The following is a 21705-nucleotide window of genomic DNA, read 5'->3' as shown; positions in this document are numbered from 1 at the left end:
GGAGTCAAAATCTTTCCTAGGTACTTGAACTTCTGAACTCTTTTGATGTCGCCATACTTGGTCCTCACTGTTCAGACTGGATCAGTGGCATATATGTTCATACGTTGTCTTTTCTCAAAAGATATTTGCAATCTTGCTTTCACTGCTGTTTCCTTGAGGACTTCAGTCTGTTTAGTTGCAATTTGCAGATTCTCTGTAAAAAAACACTATATCATCTGCAAACGCGAGGCATTCAAATGTAAGCCCAGACTGTTTGCGGACTCGCCTGATTCCATTTGGAAAGCTTTACTGACTCATTTCTTTTCGCCATTTCCTGATAACTGTTTCTAAAAGAAAAAGATCGGAGAGAGACTGTCTCCTTGTCTCAAACCTGTTTTGATTTCAAAGGCCTCTGACAGTCCTGCTAAAAATTTAATTTGTGTTCGGCTGTTTGTTAGTATTTGCTGAATAAGCCTTCTTGTCTTGTCATCTATTCCAAATTCTTTCAGAACTTCTATTAATGTGTCTCTATCTACGTAGTCGTACGCCATTTTAAAGTCCACAAATGTCGTGATCACTTTCTTATTAGCTGCTAGTGTCTTTGTTTTGATTAATGTTTTGGTGTTAAAGTTCTGCTCTGCACACGGTCTTCCTGTCCTAAAGCCGGCTTGATAGTCACCTAGTTGTTGATCTATGTGCTATTCTGTTCTATGTTTGAGAGCAATGGCAAGGATCTTGTATGCTACTGGTAGAAGTGATATTCCTCTATACTGAAATCAATCCGACCAGCTACCGATCCCAAATACTCGAGCAGTACTCAAGAATAGGTCGCACCAGCATCCTATACGCGGTCTCCTTTTCAGGTGAACCACTCTTTCCTACAGTTCTCCCAATAAACCGAAGTCGACCATTCGCCTTCTTTAGCACAGCTCTCACATGCTCGTTCCACCTCAAAGCTTTCCGAGATATTTACTAAAATACTTTCCATTTGGTGTGTTTATATACATCCTTTCTGCCGGAAACAAACCCAGCTGAAAAAGCCACCAGATATATAAAAGCATTGGGAGTCAATCAATAATGTAATGAGACCTTCCCTAGTCTAGAAGCACGCCAGGAAATGCCTCTACAAGAACTTAGCAATGCCTGTGCTGAGCAATGGCAGCAAATCTGGACAATTAAGGCAGAAGTCTGAGTAGTGGTGGCTAGTGTTTAACGTCCCGTTCATGTTTCGCTGCAATTCAACGCTGTTCTTCATATACAGGGTGGTCCATTGACAGTGACCGGGCCAAATATCTCAAGAAGTAAGCATCAAACGAAAAAACTACAAAGAACGAAACTCGTCTAGCTTGATGGGGTAAACTAGATGGCGCTATGGTTGGCCCGCTACATAGTGCTGCCATATGTGGTGGTAGTGGTGGTGGTTAGTGTTTAACGTCCCGTCGACAACGAGGTCATGAGAGACGGAGCGTAAGCTCGGGTTGGGGAAGGAATGGGAAGGAAATCAGCCGTGCACTTTCGAAGGAACCATCCCGGCAATTGCCTGAAACGATCTCGGGAAATCACGGAAAACCTAAATCAGGATGGCCAGAGACGGGATTGAACCGTTGTCCTCCCGAATGCGAGTCCAGTGTGCTAACCACTGCGCAGAAGTCTGAAAGTGAATGCACATGTGCTTAAGGAACATTAAATGGAATCCATCACATATTATACACAGAGTTACCAAAATAACTAGAGGAAACTTTTACAACGAAAAAACTCAACGAGGAATCCAAAATCGATGCTACACTGCCACCCAGCGGTGTAACGCCGTTAGGTCAACCAATGAAAATATGGCAGGAGAACGTCTCGACGACACCATAATAGGTCAGGAGGACTAATACTTGGAAGATAGTTGATTATGATGGTTTAGGTGTTATCAACACTGTAGGGGCTTTTGGTTTTGAGAGGATTAAGAGCAATAATAATTTCTTAGGCAGATCAGGGACTAAATTTGATTTGGCTATATGTACGTGGGATTGCTTCCAAAATATAGTCTGTGTGCTTATCACCTGAACTCTCCACATCAGTATTTTGAACTTCTAAGAAATAATTGCTAAGGATGTTAGGCCTATATCCCCACTACCGCTTATAAGGCTGACTTGTTTAACAACTCAATCATTACGTTTCTCAGCCGATTTTTTTATTTCTATTTTTTTTCCTCACGAACTTTTACTCCTGCCTCTTTGCTAGTACTGACCATTCCAAGCTTTTTTGTGTAATGACATTATAAGACGTTTGGCAACTCAGGGTAGTTTGGTATCAAATTTGTTCAAAGGATTCGTCGACCTAGCGCTCGAGAATGTACGATCGTATAACATGTTGGAAGTTTTCAGGAATATATGTGTAAGCTATAGGGAAACACGAGTAATGTACAACTCATAACACCCCATGTATCTCCCCAACCGTAATAGATACAAAGATGCCGTTTGGACAGTGAATTGCAGTGACAGGGGATACTTGAATACATCACATTTCATGTTTGTGCTATTTTTTATTACAGGGATATGACGCCATCTTTGTTTTTTTAAATGAAACCCTAAGTTAAATTTTAGTGTAACTTGATGGGCTTAAAAAGACGGTTTCAAATATGTGTATATCATAATATTTAGGCGAATAGTTTTGGAGACAGAGATATAGTATCGTATCGTGTTCGTCCTTCGAAGCGGTGTTGTCCAATGTGACCTTTCCTGTTGTGTTGAGTACATGGTAAACGTCTCGAGTCCGTCCTTACACAAAAACGCCCATTTACCCGACAATAGTAATACATACTGCGATATTTTGCCCAAAAATTAACTGATGAGATCGCTCAAATATTATTCAGTTATTTGACAACAGTGATACCAAAATAGTGGCCAACATACAGTATTAAAATACTACAAGATGTTAACACATTTAAGTAACAGAAATAAAGATGTAAATGAGGAGGCCCTTATTGGTCACAATTATTCCGTGCGTATTTGTTTTTTATTTGAAAATATTTACTATTGATCTCAATACGAAGAAAATACACACAAAGATGCAAAATACATACTGTACATGATACAAAACTTTGCTGAAGCATGTGCTCAAAATGCTTCCCCTCTGTTGCAATGCACGTTTGTAGTCGCCGTTTCAATGATTTGTGAACTGCTGCGAGGGTATCACGTGAGATATCAACGCACGCTTCGATGATACGTTGCTTCATATCGTCTGGAGCAGTTGGTATTTGAGCATACTTTATGTTTGATTGCTCCATACAGAAAAAAAAATCAAGAGGGGTCAAATCAGGAGACCGGGCTAGCCACTTCAAATGGTTCAAATGGCTCTGAGCACTACAGGACTTAGCTGCTGAGGTCATCAGTCCCCTAGAACTTAGAATTACTTAAACCTAACTAACCTAAGGACATCACACACATCCACGCCCGAGGCAGGATTCGAACCTGCGACCGTGGCGGTCACGCGGTTCCAGACTGTAGCGCCTAGAACCGCTCGGCCACCCTGGCCGGCACTGGCCACTTCACTTTAGCACGTCGTACAATCCAACAATCCGGGAACTTTTCATTTAACAGCTCCGTAGCCACACAGGAATAGTGAGCAGGACAGCCGTCAATGTTCGAACCCCATGCATTGACGCGTTGTTAGTGGTACCTCTTCCAGCAAAATGGGCAGAACGTTTCGCAGGAACTGTGCATAGATATTGCCATTTAGTTTACCCGGAATGACGTACGGCCCCACAATGACATTTCCGACGATGCTGCACCACACGTTCACACTCCACGGTTGCTGATACTGTACCTGTCGAAGCCAATGAGGGTTCTCTATCGACCGGTAATGCACATTATGCAAATTCACATTACCGTGGTTGGTGAAAGTCGCTTAATCAGTAAAAAGCACTCGTTGAAAAAACGTTGGGTCGTCTTGTAGGCGCTGCAGAGCAAACCGGCAAAATTCCTGGCGCCGTTCGAAATCCACACCGGAGAGTGCTTGATGTAATGAGAGGTGAAACGAGTGAAATCTATGCCGGTGCAATATGCGTAGACCACTTCTATGACTTATACCACATTCCGAGGCGGTACGTCGCTACGAAACAGTAGGGTAGTTATACGCCAACGCTAGAACGCCCTATTCATGTACCTCGCCACTTGCAGTTTTCTGCGTTGTCCTCTGTATGGCGTTCCATGATCCCGATTCAAGTAGTTTATTGCAAATACGTGCAAGAAGTTTGTGCGTAGGACGCTCAATATCAGGATACAGCTCTCCATATCGCTTTATTGCTCTAATAGCGTTTCTTCTGCTTTCACCATACACTAGAAGCATATCTAACTTTTCTTCGTTGGTGTACACGTCTGATCCAAGAAACTGTGACGGAAATGCAATGTCTGATTACCCTAGCAGCACTTTATATCCTTCTCTCCAGCTATCTCGTGCGTCACCTTGCGGCGTTTTCGAGAAGCAGGAAAACAACCCCTTCCCTGTTATTCCTCAGTGGTCAACAGGAAAGGTCGCACTGGACAACGCAGCTTCGAAGGACGAATACGACATGGGAACATATCTGTGTCTCACAAACTCTTCGCCTAAATATTATGATACAAACATAATTAAAACCGTCTTTTTAAGCCCTTCATGTTACGCTAAAATTTAACCTAGGGTCCCATAAAACACACACACACACACACACACACACACACACACACACACACACACACACACAGATGGCCTCATATCTCTGTAATAAAAAATAACACAAACATGAAATGTGATGTATTAAAAAAAAAAGTTCAAATGGCTCTGAGCGCTATGAGACTTACCTTCTGAGGTCATCAGTCCCCAAGAACCTAGAGCTACTACTTAAACCTAACCAACCTAAGGGCATCACACACATACATGCCCGAGGTAGGATTTGAATCTGCGACCGTAGCGGTCGCGCGGTTCCAGACTGTAGCGCCTAGAACTGCACGGCCACTCCAGTCGACGTTTACTGTCCAAACGGCATCTTTCTAACCCTGTATATACAAAGGACCATGAGAGAAAAACAAGTGCTCAGATTAGAAAGGGTATAAAACACGGATGAAGTATTTTGCTCCTCGTGCTCGACTGATACATCGAAGAAATAATTACAGAAATAAAAGAAAGGTTTAGCAGCTGGATTAAAATTCGGGGCGAAAGGATATCAGTCATAAGATTTGCGGATAATATTGCTATCCTCAATGTTAATGAGGAATAATTGCAGGACCTGTTGAATTGAATGAACATTTTAATGAACACCCACTTTAGTCTAAGAGTAAACAGAATATAAAAGTGAGGATTAGCGGAAGTGAGATTAGCGATATGGTTCATATCAAAGTTAGGATCACGAAGCATACGAAGTGCAGGAATTCTGGGACTTTAGAAATAAAATAACACAAGACGGATGGAGGAAGGAGTACATAAACAGCAGATTGAGAGAAACAGAGAGGACATCCAGGTCAAACATAGGAGTTAATTTGAGGAAGGAAATGCTAAGAATGTACGGCTGGAACACAGAATTGTATAGAAGTAAATCATGGATTGTGGGAAAACCGGAAAATCTAGACATTTGAAACATGGTGCGACAGAATAATGTTGAAAATTAGATGGAGTGATGAGGTAAGGAATGAAGAGGGTTTTTGCAGAATAGGCGAAGAAACGAATAACGTAAAAAAATTGATAAAGAGAAGGGACAGGATGATAGAACCTATGCTACGACATCAAGGAATAGCTTACGTGGTACCTGAGAGAGTTGTAGAGGGTAAAAACTGTAGTGTAAGGCAGAATTGGATTATACTCAGGGCGTAGGTTCCAAGTATCACCCTGCGTTAAAGAGGTTGGCACAGGAGAGGAATTCACGGTGGATTGCTTGAGACAAATCACAAGACTAAAAAGGATAATGGTCTGAGAATCTTTGGAAAAAGTTTATTTTATTCATTAGGTCTTTACCTAAAACACACACTGAAGCGCCAAAGAAACTGGTATGGGCTTGCCTATTCAAATACAAAGAAATGTAAACAGGCAAAATACGGCGCAACGAGTGTCTTGTTCAGTTGTTAGATTAGTTACTGCTGCTACAATGGCATTTAAGTGAGTTTGAACGTGGTGTCATAGCGCGAGAGCGATGGGACACAGCATCTCGGAGGTGGCAAAGAAGTGGAGTTTCTCCCGTACGACCATTTCACGAGTGTATCGTGAATATAATGAATCCGTTAAAACATCAAATCTCCGACATCGCTCCGCAGATTGCTGCAGAATTCAACGCTGGGCCTTCAACAAGTGTCAGCGTGTGAACCATTCAACGAAACATCATCGGTATGGGCTTTCGGAGCCGAAGGCCCACTCGTGTACCCTTGATGACTGCACATCACAGAGCTTTACGCATCGCCTGGGCCCGTCAACATCGACTTTCGAGTGCTGATGACTAAACCATGCTGCCTAGTCGGACGAGTCTCGTTTCAAATTGTACCCAGCGGATGCACGTCTACGGGTATGGGGACAGTCTCATAAACGCATGATCCATGCATGTCAGCAGGGGACTGTTAAAGCTTGTGGAGGATCTAACGGTATGGGGCGTGTGCAGTCGGAGTGATATGGGGCGCCTGATACGTCTAGATACGAGTCTGACCGGTGACACGTACGTAAGCATCCTGTCTGATCGCCTGCATCCGTTGTGCATTCCGACGGACTTGGGCAATTCCAGCAGGACAATGCGATTCCCCGCACGTCAAGAATTGCTACAGAGTGGCCCCAGGAACATTGAGTTCAAACACTTCCGCTGGCCACCCAACTTCCCAGACATGAATATTATTGAGCGTATTTGGGATGCCTTGTGACGTGCTGTTCAGAAGAGATCTCTATCTCCTCATACTCTTACGGATTTATGAACCGCTTTACAGGATTCATAGTATCAATTGCCTCTAGCACTACTTTAGCAATTAGTCGAGTCCATGGCACGTTGTGTTGCGACACTTCCGTGTGCTCGCAGGGGTCCTACACGATATAAGACAAGTGTACCAGTTTCTTTGGCTCTTCAGTGTATGTTGTCTAGCAAATGTTCTTCTGTCGCACATATTTCGCGTTTTGAGTTATAGTGACGTTTGCAAAGCGTTATTTTATGTGAACTGTTCAATAATTTAATAATAAAATTTTTGCAGATTTCTACTTACTTTCTTTTCTCTGATAAATGGCAGAAACAGTCCAAAATATTCTAGAATAATATGAAAATTTCTAGTAGAGAACTATACTGTGTAATGATTGTCTATGAGATTGTCGATAACAGTATCTCGCATGGTTCCAAGTGTTGAACTAAGCAGAATTTACTTGCTTCAATAGATTTGTTATCTTGTAGAGAAAAGAGACTGCAACTGTAAAAGTCGAAACGGAGCAGGTAGCAGTTGATACGTAAGTGGTTATGGACTGCAGGAGATCCTACATCGTATTCAGTGTGTGCATTGGGCAAAGAGTAAAGGAAACCAAGGATAAAGGGAAAGGAAGTAAGTTAGAACGTGATATTGTAATTTTGTTAGAGATAGCAAAGGACTTTGAAAAGTAGTAGAATGGAGTGAATAATGTCTTGAAAAATGATAATAAGATGAAGAACAATAAACGTTAAAGAAGGATATTGATTTGTAACTGAATTAAGTAATGCTAAGCGAAATGAGACACTAGAAGTACTAAAAGAGTTTGTCTTATTTAGGCATAGAAATAACAGACAAGGTAATAAAATACACTCTGACATTAGCAAGAAAACGTTTTTTGGAGAGGAGATATTTATTAACATGGAGTATGTGGTGTACTGCAGCAACTAGATTACTCCAGAAGAAGTCCAAGCAGAAACTAAAAAACAAACAAACATTATTAGCAATTTATTATAACTTGAACGTGGTAAATACTCAACTTTGGAGACAAACAGTGGCCACTCAGTTGACATGTAATGAATACATGACGATAGTATCTGTTCCCGAAAGAACAGTTACCGTAGATGACCATGCAGCTTTGCTAGAAATGAAATGATAATTAAATGGACACCCTAGCTGCAAACAGGCGTTGATGTACTTCATCAGGGACATGTTGAAAATGTGTGCCCCGACCAGGACTCGAACCCGGGATCTCCTGCTTTCATGGCAGACGCTCTATCCATCTGAGCCACTGAGGGCACAGAGGATAGCGCGACTTATCCAGATGGATAGAACGTCTGCCATGTAAGCAGGAGATCCCGGGTTCGAGTCCCGGTCGGGGCACACATTTTCAACATGTCCCTGATGAAGTACATCAACGCCTGTTTGCAGCTAGGGTGTCCATTTAATTCTCATTTCATTTCTAGCAAAGCTGCATGGTCATCTACGGTAACTGTTCTTTCGGGAACAGATACTATCGCCATGTATAGTTAAAATATGGCTTCCGGGCCATTGACCTTCCTGTGCGAACGCACACACTATGCCCGAACTCGTACGGGACCTGGTAGATTAATCTGCCACGAGTAATGAGCATGATGGGCAAACATCTCTTAGGCGCAGTCGAATGTAGTGGTGTGGACATGTTGGGAATGTGGGTCTCACGGGGAGCGTGCAAGGGATAAGTCCCTGCAGTCGCGCTATCCTCTGTGCCATCGGTGGCTCAGATGGATAGAGCGTCTGCCATGAAAGCAGGAGATCCCGGGTTCGAGTCCTGGTCGGGGCACACATTTTCAACATGTCCCTGATGAAGTACATCAATGCCTGTTTGCAGCTAGGGTGTCCATTTAATTATCATTTCATGTAATGAATACTCTCACTGACTCTCGTAACAGCAGCGCCTTGTACATTGCAGAGTGAAAGATTCAAATCAGAATACAATTGTCTTCAACTAGATATGAATTCAGAACAAGTATTCTACTCGCACACAGCCGGATCTGTGCTATGATGGCACTGTCGTCGTTAGCGGCGATTACAGGTGGTCGCTGACAACGTAGAGACTGGGCTATTGCATAGAGACTGGGCCGAGTGCGACTTTCTGGTTGCAGAGGCGTAAGAAAACACGTGACTGCGTATCTATACCGACGTCTCCGATCTGCGATTGTCTTTACTTGTCCCGTCGTACGGAACCAACTTTTGCATGACACCTCGTTCTGCGGACGACACCACAGAATATTTAAAATTTTCTATTTTTCTAGAGTTAAACCAACACGAAGTCACTCGGTTGCCAGCTCTGCCAACAACTCACGGAACCAAAGCGTGTGCAACAACGAGAAACTGCACGGAGACCGGTGGGCCTATAGGCGGAAAACATTCAAGGTCGCGAGTCAGCAAGCGAATTTCCCACTCTGTGCGTCACTACAGCGGCGAGGCCGTCAGGAGCCGGCCTTCCTGCGGCTTCCAGCAGACACTGACTCGCGGGTTCTCGGAAGGGAAGAGTTTCTACGGGCAGGGTCTCTTCCCGCGCACCATGAGACAGTATTACAGAGACGTTCAAGCTCAGTTATCTCCGGATGTCAGTGATTGTAAAAGAGAGCATTTTATCGATTACACACATCTACGAAAGGCAGCTTCGGAGACTGTTTAAATATCTCAGGAAACATTATATCATCCACTCGACTGCCAATTTGGAAATCTGTAGATTTTAGTTTGCGTTTAATTGGAATTTGTGTCTCGGATAAGTTAGTTTACTGGGCATAATTTTGTAACGATGCGATTCGCAGGTGTTTTGTTAGTTCCAAATTAGGTTCACTTATACCGCATCTGCCCTATATAGTCTGCCAGGTGTTACTACTTTTTACACAACCTGGTTACTGAATTAATTTTCTAGTACAAGGTCAAATAACAGAAGAGCCAGTCTCTCATTCTATAATGAGACGAAACGATCTAGGTGGCTCGTGGAAATAAGAGATCCATGAGTAGACGCATCTTAACGCTAAGAATAAAACTTTTCGCTAAAACATCCAAGTGAGAGGCTGAATTGCAAGCAGTTCTTTTAATGGAGATTTAACAATGCAGCGGCGGCTAACGTGGACCCATAGCGTATTACAACTCGTGGTAATCATTTCAACGATATATTGAGTCATTTATGTAACTTTCAGAGAACCCTTGTGACTTGAGCCACGCTCAAAACTGCGCCAGCTCCTCAACAGTTCATAACGGTTTATTTCATTACTTATCTACTTGTTTTATTAGTTTGGCATACTGCGAACGGCATGAGGTAACTTGTGTATAGTTTATTCTTTCTTTTCTTACTTCCCAGTAGTTTTTCATTCATTCTCTGTGCTGCTCCCTTGTTTCATCTGTCCTTATTATGCCTGCCTTCTTCTTTGTTTCCTCCTGGAAACCCTTGAAAGATTTTCCTTTTGCTCTAAACTTTTCTCTTTTTCCTATTTCATTCTCCGTTATTTCCGTTTACCTCAGGCCCGTTTTAACTTCTTTGATCTATGTCACAGATGTTTTCTGTGTTTCTGTCAAAAACGTTAAAAATACTTTTTATTATTGTTTTCTCATACAGCGTTTTTAGGTATGACCTTCTCTTCCAAGTGCCTGATATTCGTGCTAGTCTTTCATAAACTTTTTTATTACTTCTTAACTTCCATTTTCCATTGACATATTTTCGTCCATACATTTTCCTGTCTACCTCTCCTTCTTTTCTCTTTCACCTCTTTCCAGGAGGAAACAAAAAAGAAGGCAGACATAGTAAGGGCAGATGAAACAAGGGAGCAACACAGAGAGAGCTCCATGGGACTTAACTTCTGAGGTCATCAGTCCCCTAGCACTTAGAACTACTTAAACCTAACTAACCTAAGGACATCACACACATATGCCCGAGGCAGGATTCGAACCTGCGACCGTAGCGGTGGCGCGGCTCCAGACTGTAGCACCTACAACCGCTCGGCCACCCCGGCCGCGGTGGTCTAGCGGTTCAGGCGCTCAGTCCGGAACCGCGCGACTGCTACGGTCGCAGGTTCGACTCCTGCCTCGGGCATGGATGTGTGTGGTGTCCTTAGGTTAGTTGGGTTTAAGTAGTTCTAAGTTCTGATGACCACAGATGTTAAGTCCCATAGTGCTCAGAGCCATTTGAACCTAATTATTGGTTGGTGTGTTGATTTAGGGGAGGGGAACAAGCAGCGAGGTCATCGGTCCCATCGGATTAGGGAAGGTGGGGGAAGGACGTCAGCCGTGCCCTTTCAGAGGAACCATCCCGGCATTTGCCTAAAATCATTTATCGAGATCACGAAAATCCTACATCAGGACGGCCGGACGCGGGTTGGAACAGTCGTACGCTCGAATACGAGTCACCTAATTGTGAGGTAGTCTGAAGCATAAAGGCTTACTGGTCTAAAGATAACGTTACAATGCCAGATTTTTAGTTTAAGGATAAAGATTTATTATTATACTAGCTTTATTTAAAACAAATGAAAAGCCACTTCCATTTTCCTTGCTCTTTCTGAGATAGATTCTTTGTTCAATGCTTTTAGTTGTACTATTTTACCTAGAAATTTAAATTTTGTGCTAACAGTCTTGCAACAGCGGTAACGTCGGTTCTTATCAGGTCCCCAAAGTTAAGCTCTGCCGGGCTTGGCTAACACTTGGCTGGGTAACCATTCGGTCAGCCAACAGCTCTTGGAAAGTGGGGTGCACTCACCCCTTGTGAGGCCTATTGAGGAGCTACTTAGTGGGGACTTAATTTTGCATTTTGTAATTGTCACTCTACTTTTTATGATTCTAACTGATTTTCGTCAGTCTTTAAGGCGTTGAATAATGTTTCTCTATCAATCAAATCATATGATTTTTTAAAGTCTGCTCATGTTATAAAAATGTTTTTGTTGCTTATTCTTCAATGCTTAATTATAAATTTCAGATCTAAAATTTGTTCTGCACTGGAAGGCTTCTAATTGCTTATCCAGTCGGCTTTCCAGTCTGGTTAGCAATGGTTTTAAAAGTATATTGTAAGTCACTGGTGGGTGGGAAAATTCATCTATGGTTATTAGCACCAGTTTGGAAATTCCTGTGTGGTTTTTGGCGCCAGTATTATTGGAATGGGCAATTTGATGGCAGTTTCCAATATTCTGGCATACTTTCTGTTTCCTAAACGTTATAAACACTCCATGTACAATCTCTATAAGGTGCAGTCCACTTTTACCACCTTCAAGAACAGCAGATAAGATGAGAGTCCATTTCATCACCTTCCATGGGCATCTCCCAGACGAGACAATGCGAATGATATGTCACACGCCATACTTTGGGCGTAACAAACTTAATTTGCATATGAAATGATAATGGAAGTGTACCCGGCTGATTGGAATATAATACTAAGTAATCTCTTCTCCCATTTGCATGTACATACATTTCGGTAGCAATGCAGACCTGTAACTGAGAATAGGCGATGAGTCACGATGCAACATTTCTCTTTAAAAGCGTCTTTGAGACCCATGTCTAAGGGACAGGGATGGGTCATAAATACTTTGGCTGCAAGGGACGCAGCTTGGGTCTTGACAGAGTAGCACAGCTTGTTTTGCTACAGGTGGCCAATGGCGGGTTTACTGTCTCAGGTGTCACAAGGCAAATTCGAAGGAAGTGATGTTTCACCCTTTACTTAATTTCTTTCCTCAGATGGAGTTTGCGGATAGGATGACTGAAAATAATGCTCTTAGAATGGGAAAAATAATTCGCATATGTAGCTGTTTGGTCGGCAGACATCTAACTTGGAGAGAAGCAGTTTTCTTCATAGAGAGGGTAGAGGTAGCTCGATATATGCAGTTTGCAGAAGAGAAAGCGCTCTCTCTCTCCGAAACGTTATATTGATATACGGAGAATTTATCGCTGCATGGGACATGGAGAGAGATTTATTCTGTAGTCACTTTGATCACAATGGACTCTAAGTAGATCAGTGTAAAATAAGGTAGGGATCTCGTGTATTCTCCAAGTAGAGAGATTAAGAAGAGTAGTGCTAGTTAATATGTTCTTGTGAGATCTGTGATGGCATTACAGTGCACGTCGCACCATCAATCAGCCGATTATACACAGACATTATAGAGAGACTAGGGACAAACAGTCTTCTGCCTCACAGAAGAACTTGCTAAGAATATATGACTCACACTTCTGTCAAGAATAAGCAGTTTTGTAGGTGGACAGGCAGTGCGGAGCAGATGCAGTCGTCTGGCGTTCTACACATCTAACGACACACTGCAGCGAAGATCAATAACGCAGTGCAATCGCGGGGAGTACGTTACATGGGATGCTGTCACAAGCGTGCTTTTTCGTCTAGTTCAGTTTGGACTAGTATACTAAACCCTCCTTAATGCTCCATTCAGCCGAGCATGGCTGTAATGCTGAACGTCACTTAGGAATGTCTGTCTGGCTACATTAATTAACATTGTTTAAGTATAGTACATTGCAGAATCTCTGTTACTGCTTATTTGCTTTGACGTAACGGGTACCAGAGCATTGTTATCTATAACTGTCTGATACTTGTATCAAACTTCGTGTGTCGTTATTAAAATTTAATTATCAGTAAACCATTTTTATGCTGAATCATTTCGTAAACAACATGACAATGAACATGTTATAATAGTACAGGGAACGGGTTGTTTGTCCTAAAGGTACAAAACCTACTCTCATTACATTAAATTACTTGGAAGGAAAACTCTTTCAGGAATTCACAAATGACCGTTCTTCTGATGCCTAATAAATTCCACGACTCATACTCCCTAACTGGCAGGGCCAGAACATAAACATTTCTACATACACCAGAGCGATCCTTGCATACCAAGTGGCAGGGAGCAGGTTGTAATAATCGTCAGTACGTTACACGACTGTCTCAGCATCCCAAATCTTCCACAAATCAGCAGTTATTCAACCTCCCCAGCAAGCCTTATCCTTCGTCTGATAGTATTTAAATACGACGTTGATAACGTCACTGACCTCATTGTTTTCGTATATGAGATAAAACGTGACCACTGTGCTATCCTAATTCACACTGGTGTTTGATGTTTCGTGTCCCTGCTGTCAGTCTATATGTAATTTCCAGACTCCCCTAGATAATGTTGCAGGAAGTGGGAAATACTTCACTTCATAACACACTACTGGCCATTAAAATTGCTACACCACGAAGATGACGTGCTACAGACGAGAAATTTAACCGACAGGAAGAAGATGCTGTGATATGCAAATGATTAGCTTTTCAGAGCATTCACAAAAGGTTGGCGCCTGTGGCGACACCTACAACGACCTGACATGAGGAAAGTTTCTAACCGATTTCTCATACACAAACAACAATTAACCGGCGTTGCCTGGTGAAACGTTCTTGTGATGCCTCGTGCCATCGCGTTTCCGACTTTTATAAAGGTCGGATTGTAGCCTATCGCGATTGCGGTTTATCGTATCGCGACACTGCTGCTCGCGTTGGTCGAGATACAATGACTTAGCCGAACATGGAATCGGTGGGTTCAGGAGGGTAACAGGGAACGCCCTGCTGGATCCCAACGGCCTCGAATCATTAGCAGTCGAGATGACAGGCATCTTATCCGCATGGCTGTAACGGATCGTGCAGCCACGTCTCGACCCTTAGCCAACAGATGGGGACGTTTGCAAGACAACAACAATGTGCACGAACAGTTCGACGACGTTTGCAGCAGCATGGACTATCAGCTCGGAGACCATGGCTGCGGTTACCCTTGACGCTGCATCACAGACAGAAGCGCCTGCGATGGTGTACTCAAAGACGAACACGGGTGTACGAATGGCGAAGCGTCATTTTTTCCTATGAATCCAGGTTCTGTTTACAGCATCATGATGGGCGCATCCGTGTTTGGTGACATCGCGGTGAACGCACATTGGAAGCGATTATTCGTCATCGCCGTACTGGCTTATCACCCGGCGTAATGGTATGGGGTGCCATTGGTTACACGTCTTGGTCACCTCTTGTTCGCACTGACGGCACTTTGAACAGCGGGCTTTACATTTCAGATGTGTTACGATCCTTGGCTCCACCCTTCATTCGAACCCTGCGGAACCCTACATTTCAGCAGGATAATGCACGACCGCGTATTGCAGGTCCTGTACGGGCCTTCTGGAAACAGAAAATGTTTGACTGCTGCACTGGCCAGCACATTCACCAGATCTCTCACCGACTGAAAACGTCTGGTCAATGGTGGCCGAGCAACTGGCTCGTCACAATACGCCAGTCGCTACTCTTAATCAACTGTGGTATCGTGTTGAAGCTGCATGGTCAGCTGTACCATGGCCAACGAAGAGGGTTTCACCAGCCACGGGAGAAAAGGCAAGCTAAACGGAAGCGAGGCACTTAGTGGAGTGCCTTGAATGAAGATCTTTACTAGATCCGAAGTTATTCAATTTGATCCCAGAAAAGATGAAGAAGCAAATGCATAGCAACAGCAGTCTACACAACAGAAGATTCCTCTTACCCAGAGAAGTATAGAAAAAACAGCGTGTCTGGCTCAAGAACAACTGTAATCACCCCTTCACCTCCAGACAAACGGGTGAGGACAAGCTGAAGTTTAAGATCACATTCACCGAAGATTGCATCAGGATTACGGACACGGTTAGAACAAGAGCAAGTCTTCACATTTCGAATGGTGAAGCCAATGTGCTGAAAGTGGGAACCTATTGTAGCCTGACACCATGACCATCGCCGAAATTAATCAGGAGTTGTTAGACATTGCCTCTGTCACAGTAGTAGTTCACTGCCCACACTGCCCAGACATTAACACCACGGCTAGTAGCTGTTCTCCAGGGCATAGCAGAACACCGTGAAAATGTGTCACCTGATGAGGCTTTTGTGCACTTTAGCCTAAGTGTAGTAGCTGAGAACGTGAAGAGGACCAACACATTGTTAGACGTGCCAAGGTTTCAATCATATAGGTAGCCATTTCACAACGCCGTCTTTGTGCGTCATTTGCAGTGGGATATAAGTTGTTGTTGTGGTCTTCAGTCCAGAGACTGGTTTGATGCAGCTCTCCATGCTATTCTATCCTGTGCAAGCTTCTTCATCTCCCAGTGCCTACTGCAACCTACATCCTTCTGAATCTGCTTAGTGTATTCATCTCTTGGTCTCCCTCTACGATTTTTACCCTCCACACTGCCCTCCAATACTAAATTGGTGATCCCTTGATGCCTCAGAACATGTCCTACCAACCGATCCCTTCTTCTGGTCAAGTTGTGCCACAAACTTCTCTTCTCCCCAATCCGATTCAATACTTCCTCATTAGTTATGTGATCTACCCATCTAATCTTCAGCATTCTTCTGTAGCACCACATTTCGAAAGCTTCTATTCTCTTCTTGTCCAAACTATTTATCGTCCATGTTTCACTTCCATACATGGCTACACTCCATACAAATACTTTCAGAAATTACTTCCTTAGACTTAAATCTATACTCGATGTTAACAAATTTCTCTTCTTCAAAAACGCTTTCCTTGCCATTGCCAGTCTACATTTTATATCCTCTCTACTTCGACCATCATCAGTTATTTTGCTCCCCAAATAGCAAAACTCCTTTACTACTTTAAGTGTCTCATTTCCTAATGTAATTCCCTCAGCATCACCTGACTTAATTCGACTACATTCCATTATCCTCGTTTTGCTTTTGTTGATTTTCATGTTATACCCTCCTTTCACGACACTGTCCATTCCATTCAACTGCTCTTCCAAGTCCTTTGCTGTCTCTGACAGAATTACAATGTCATCGGCGAACCTCAAAGTTTTTATTTCTTCTCCATCGATTTTAATACCTACTCCGAATTTATCTTTTGTTTCCTTTACCGCTTGCTCAATATACAGATTGAATAACATCGGGGAGAGGCTACAACCCTGTCTTACTCCCTTCCCAACCACTGCTTCTCTTTCATGTCCCTCGACTCTTATAACTGCCATCTGGTTTCTGTACAAATTGTAAATAGCTTTTCGCTCCCTGTATTTTACCCCTGCCACCTTTAGAATTTGAAAGAGAGTATTCCAGTCAACGTTGTCAAAAGCTTTCTCTAAGTCTACAAATGCTAGGAACGTAGGTTTGCCTTTCCGTAATCTTTCCTCTAAGATAAGTCAAAGGTCAGCATTGCCTCACGTGTTCCAGCATTTCTACGGAATCCAAACTGATCTTACCCGAGGCCGGCTTCTACTAGTTTTTCCATTCATCTGTAAAGAATTCGTATTAGTATTTTGCAGCTGTGATTTATTAAACTGATAGTTCGGTAATTTTCACATCTGTCAACACCTGCTTTCTTTGGGATTGGAATTATTATATTCTTCTTGAAGTCTGAGGGTATTTCGCCTGTCTCATACATCTTGCTCACCAGATGGTAGACTTTTGTCAGGACTGGCTCTCCCAAGGCTGTCAGTAGTTCTGATGGAATGTTGTCTACTCCCGGGGCCTTGTTTCGACTTAGCTCTTTCAGTGCTCTGTCAAACTCTTCACGCAGTATTGTATCTCCTTCCACATTGCTGCCTTCCTTTCTTTGCTTAGAACTGGGTTTCCATCTGAGCTCTTGATATTCATACAAGTGGTTCTCTTATCTCCAAAGGTCTCTTTAATTTTCCTGTAGACAGTATCTATCTTACCCCTAGTGAGATAAGCCACTACATCCTTACATTTATCCTCTAGCCATCCCTGCTTAGCCATTTTGCATTTCCTGTCGATCTCATTTTTGAGACGTTTGTATTCCTTTTTGGCTGCTTAATTTACTGCATTTTTGTATTTTCTCCTTTCATCAATTAAATTCAATATTTCTTCTGGTACCCAAGGATTTCTAGTAGCCCTCGTCTATTTACCTACTTGATCCTCTGCTGCTCTGTGCAAAATTCTACCAGGCGGCTTCCTCTTTCATTTCTTAGCCCCAATCCATATTCACCTACTTTGTTTCCTTCTCTCCCTTTTCCTACATTCGAATTCCCGTCGCCCATCACTATCAAATTTTCGTGTCCCTTCACTATCTGAATAATTTCTTTTATTTCATCATACATTTCTTCAATTTCTTCGTCATCTGCAGAGCTAGTTGGCATATAAACTCGTACTACTGTAGTAGGCGTGGGCTTCGTATCTATCTTGGCCACAATAATGCGTTCACTATGCTGTTTGTAGTAGCTTACCCGCATTCCTATTTTCATATTCATTAGTAAACCTACTCCTGCATTACCCCTAACAAAAGACAATGCTCGCAAGTCAGAGAATCACATACTGTATGTGATCTGTATTGTGTCAGTCCCCAGCCTACTACTGCGGCTGCGGGGAGCGCAGGGGAAGCCAGCAGGTGCCGGAGAGGACTCACCGCAATCAAGGAACCAAAGCAGAGCTTCCCAACCCGCATCAGTACGGGGCAATGACGCAGCTGCGAGCTTCAAGGATTCGAAGTGACTTTCTGGCACTGGACGTCGTCAATGGACTTAGGAGGTAAGACTAAGTCAACTGAGACAAATTTCCAGCCCTAGTAGCAACAGAAGCCCAGACGTCTATAGGGAAACGACGGTAAACAATCAAGGCAGTCGGTCCCCACAGAACTGATCCGCAATGCTGGATTCCTCAAGACTTTAACAAAGGCCATCGTCAATCCACCTAGAATCACAGCTGCAGCAATTGGAGCAGCTGTTAGAAGCGTTACGCAAGCAGGCAACGACTCCACATCATCCCAATATGACCAGAATCAGACGATTTGATGGTCTCAACACCAAGACGTATAGTGACAATGGTATAATTCGCCACATATTGAAGTTCCAGCAATTTTTAAGAGACGAAAACATCGACATCTGTCCAGTGACAGAGATTCACTTGAAGAGTAGCCTGTGGGCAAATGTAGCCAGTTATCGGTGTTGCAGGAATGACTGGCAAACGGTTGGAGGCGGCACAGCAATATATGGGAACGCTTCAATTAGCCAGTATGCTGTATCACCACTGAACCTAAAAAAAAGAAAAGCGAAACAATGGCAGCAGTACTGGAAACTACTATGGGGACTGACATCTTCATCTCCGCTTACACACTGCTTTGAGGCTGTCTCAACATCGAATTCAACTGTAGCAGGGGAAGCTCTTTGTGGCTGGAGATCTTAATTTCAAACAGGCGGCGTGGAATTAACAGACTACGAACCACAGGGGACATCCCTTATTGCAAGTTGCCGAACAACGTCATGCTCAAGTTCGTGGAGGTACGGAGTTGACTTGTGACCAATACAGAGGACGCCATGGTGTGTTTGACATAGAGATCCATAAAGAGAGATAATCCAACCCATGACAGCTAACGTTTTCCATGCATTAGCTTCCGATGATTTGCCAGTGATGTTCAGATTAAGCGTGGAATCAAGTTCAACATAAATAATAATCTCAAGAGGACTGATTAGAACAGCTATCGTGACTACGTCTCGCTCTCCCTGGCTCATGCGTTCAACATAACGACTCAGTTGAAAACTTCAGCATCACAGCGACTGGTGCCTTGCCGACTTCCATACAAGAAGGTCCGAACGCTATGTACCCACTCTAACCAGACAGACAAAAGACATGAGAAGAGAAAGGATTCGACTCTGCAAGGAGAATGGAGCTTTACGAGGGACCCCAACATCACAAGAAGAGTGAACCTAATCGGGAGGCAGATAAAGGTAGGTCTCATCAATTACAAGAACCAGAGATGGGTCGAAAAACTTTCCTTAGTATACCTGACGCTACAGCATGAGATGTCGTCCGATTATTCACAAACTCTAGAACACGAGTTCCACTCAGGAAGACAACAGCAGGAGTAGTTCATGTGCCTGCTGGAGAAAAAAAATAGTTCTTGTAGACGTCATCTGCAACATCAAACCCGACAAAGACACTGTTCAGAAGAGTGTGGCCACTTTCCTAGAGAAGGACAACGGCGAAGAGGCAAATATACCACTCATTACCAAAGATAATTTCCAGAGCAGCAAATCTCATCTGAATAATGAAGCATCTGGATGAAATACCAGAAAGAGCTCTGAAGCTAATCCCACAGGATGCTTTCTCTATGCGACGGAAGTCTTCCATAACATTGTCAGATACAGAGCACACACAAGAAGTTGGAAGCTGACTATAATAGCAACTGGTCCCAAATCCAGTAATGCCACAGGGGTCCTAAGTATCATCGATTGGATTGGTTTCCTGCCAACAAATAAGTAAGTCTCTAAATGGTTCAAATGGCTCTGAGCACTATGGGACTCAACTGCTGTGGTCATCAGTCCCCTAGAACTTAGAACTACTTAAACCTAACTGACCTAAGGACATCACACACATCCATGCCCGAGGCAGGATTCGAACCTGCGACCGTAGCAGTCGCACGGTTCCCGGCTGCGCGCCTAGAACCTCGAGACCACCGCGGCCGGCAAGTAAGTCTCTGAAAGTCTAATTCAAAGAAGATTCGAGGAAGTATCGATGACCGGGTAATACAGCCCACGAAACTACTGGTGTTCCAAAAAGGATAGTCTAACGCACAACAACTTATAAAGGTGGTTATTACCATCGATTATAACAACAGAGAATACTATGGAACAGTATTCCTCGACATCCATGCAGCATTCGATAGTGCGACATCAGGGGCTGATATGGGAACTTAGGATTCCTGGAAGCCTATGTGAAGATGTTCACTTGCTATATTGTAGACCGAACATTGGTGATGCACCTCAGAGAGAGACTTTCTCTCGTGAGAACAATTGCAATTGGGGTTCCACGGCGGTCGATCGTAGGGCGAACACTGTTTTCTCTCTACACTTCTGACTTTTCCAAATCTCTATGAATGAAATGTTCTATCTAAGCATACGATACTGTAATCTGTAAGCGCAGTCGATGGCACCAAGTCATGCGCAGGGGACTTGAGTTGTATTGCTACGAACGTGAGAGTTGGGCAAAAGAAAAAGGAGAATAGCTTTCAATGCGACGAAGAGCCGTGCCGACATCTTTACTGGAAGGAGATCCCGTTGCTGCAGCCCTTCACTGAACCAAGGGCACGGAGAACATCAACTAAAAATGTTGGAGTACTACTGGTAATATTGTGCAGTGTGCTCGCCTGGCAAAGGCACACGGCAGAAGTCCAGCAGAAGCTCGACCATTGACTGGGTACTCTGAGTCTGCTTCTTAACGAAAATTCAGAAGTACAGCCGAAAACTAGACTCACAAGTTAGTGATCGTTTACACCACCCGTCACGGATTACAGATGTGCTAAATGAGGTGCAGCAACTAAAACTTAGCTAAATCTACTGTAGACACAACAAAACAAGTCACTGCGATAAATCTACGATGTACTGCACAACTTCCTTGTTAAATATCTGCACGAAACAGCGAAGGAACTAAAGGTATTTGAAAGCTCAAGAAGGCACCTAATCTGATACACAGCAAAGCGTCTGCATCGCAACACCCATTAATTAGATAATTATATGGATATGGTGTGTGTTCCACATTGACACCGGTGTGTCAGACCCACCATACTTGCTCCGGACACTGCGAGAGGGCTGTACAAGCAATGATCACACGCACGGCACAGCGGACACACCAGGAACCGCGGTGTTGGCCGTCGAATGGCGCTAGCTGCGCAGCATTTGTGCACCGCCGCCGTCAGTGTCAGACAGTTTGCCGTGGCATACGGAGCTCCATCGCAGTCTTTAACACTGGTAGCATGCCGCGACAGCGTGGACGTGAACCGTATGTGCAGTTGACGGACTTTGAGCGAGGGCGTATAGTGGGCATGCGGGAGGCCGGGTGGACGTACCGCCGAATTGCTCAACACGT

General features: G+C 43.6%; 1 non-coding gene across 1 annotated transcript; it reads left to right on the top strand.

The window, feature by feature from the left end:
• The first annotated feature begins 8610 nt into the window (after window positions 1-8610).
• Window positions 8611-8685, top strand: Trnas-uga (transfer RNA serine (anticodon UGA)). The gene has a single exon. It is a non-coding gene; the product is annotated as a tRNA-Ser (tRNA).
• Window positions 8686-21705: the final 13020 nt, after the last annotated feature.

Source organism: Schistocerca gregaria, chromosome 1, assembly GCF_023897955.1.
Source record: "Schistocerca gregaria isolate iqSchGreg1 chromosome 1, iqSchGreg1.2, whole genome shotgun sequence".
In the NCBI taxonomy this organism is placed as follows: Eukaryota; Metazoa; Arthropoda; class Insecta; order Orthoptera; family Acrididae; genus Schistocerca; species Schistocerca gregaria.
Note: the sequence above shows the minus strand (reverse complement) of the source record. Positions and strands in the feature narration are given on the sequence as shown.